The sequence below is a fragment of the Euprymna scolopes genome, chromosome 32 (assembly GCF_053919585.1).
Source record: "Euprymna scolopes isolate OS-2025 chromosome 32, ASM5391958v1, whole genome shotgun sequence".
Lineage (NCBI taxonomy): Eukaryota > Metazoa > Mollusca > Cephalopoda > Sepiida > Sepiolidae > Euprymna > Euprymna scolopes.
The window spans coordinates 73,231,408-73,233,033 of NC_136513.1; the positions used below are offsets into that span (position 1 = coordinate 73,231,408).

The following is a 1,626-nucleotide window of genomic DNA, read 5'->3' on the forward strand; positions in this document are numbered from 1 at the left end:
GTAATTAGATCCCTGTATGATTTTTTTAGATTACAAAAAAACAAAAAACAAAAACAAAAATCCCCTCCCCCCCAAAAAAACCCAATATAATACAGTAATAGATACTTCTTTATCATAGGAAGCAAACTATTTTATTTTTTTATTCCAACACTAGGTTTTATGTTTAGTTTGGCAAGAATGGATTTAGTTTGGTTGGTATTATATAAAAGCACAAAGTTATAATCGAATAAATGTATATCATTCTTATACGGCATAATCACGTTGACACGCCGGTTCCCGTCAGATCACCGAAGTTAAGCAATGTTGAGCCTGGTCATTACTAAAATGGGTGACCAATTTGGAAAGTCCAGGTGCTGTATGTAGGAGGATGTCGACACCTCCCTGTAAAAAGTTGCAAAAACCTAGCGTCGTCATCTCCCCTAACGGGGATATGCATGCGACTGGGGACCGCTTGTGCATTTCATGCTATGCATTTCTATATCGTTACAAAGTCAGCATTGTTGCTACATCTGAGTTAGTGCATCTACCACGAGTCTCACTTTTGAACAGCGTCCAAAAAAGAGTCTCCAATCTAATAGCTTTCGCACTGTCAACCAAGCAGCAACTTCTGTCCCATCACTGCAATGTTGCATCGCTGTGCCTGTTTTACAAGTATTTTAATGGAATATAATCTGATGAACTCATTGAACGTGTACCACCTCGGCATACATACCCCCGACTAACTCGTTTAGCAACAAAATCCTACCGGAAAGCTTTCTATTTCAATAGTTTATTTCTTCAAAATGCAGAAGTTTAACCCTTTATAACCCGATTGAATTAATTCGTTCAGTCGTAAATAAATGAATATAACGGCATACGCCTTGTACATATTAGTTCGGTATCTGGGTTGATGCCAGATACCTCCAGATTGCAACTGTAGATTGCAACTGGAGATTTGATGAAGTGTTTACTTAAGGGGGCGGTTCATTAGGAATTTGTTAACTTTGGACTTGAAGACATCTAAGTTGTAGTCAGGTGGGAAGCAGGTAGACGAAACCGAGTTCCACAGGCGTGCAGTTCAAAGCTTCTTTCTTAGAACTGCACGCCCGTGGAACTCTGTTCCGTCTGCCTGCTTCCCACCTGACTACAACTTGGATGTCTTCAAGTCCAACGTTAACAAATTCCTAATGAACCGCCCCCTTAAGTAAACACTTCATCAAATCTCCACACTAACGTACTGTACTTGCAATAACCCTTATCCCTGAGTGGCTTCCGGGCCTTGATAAGTGGTGACCACCGTATAAAAAAAAACAACAAAAAAACTGTCCATTGCTTAAATTCAATATGCCGCCATCTGTCTCAGAGAGTTTGTTGTCATAAACACACTTTTTTCAAGCACTATAAATAATAATTAAGTTAATGAAATGCAACAATTCTCAGTGGTAGTTGGTAGACTATTGAAGTTTATAATAAAACATTGTTATAGTGAGAAAAGTCTTAAAATCATATCATTACCTTTTAAACTAACTAAAATTAAGAATTAATATTTTTTATAATTTACAATATAATTCAGGTCATAAAAGGTTAAATGCAATTTAAACTGACATTTCGCTCATCTCCGTACATAGTCACATGTAAACATGATCT

General features: G+C 37.4%; 1 pseudogene; it reads left to right on the forward strand.

Moving 5' to 3' along the window:
- Window positions 1-243: 243 nt before the first annotated feature.
- LOC145256701 (5S ribosomal RNA) lies at window positions 244-362 on the forward strand (annotated as a pseudogene).
- The last annotated feature ends 1,264 nt before the right edge of the window (window positions 363-1,626 follow it).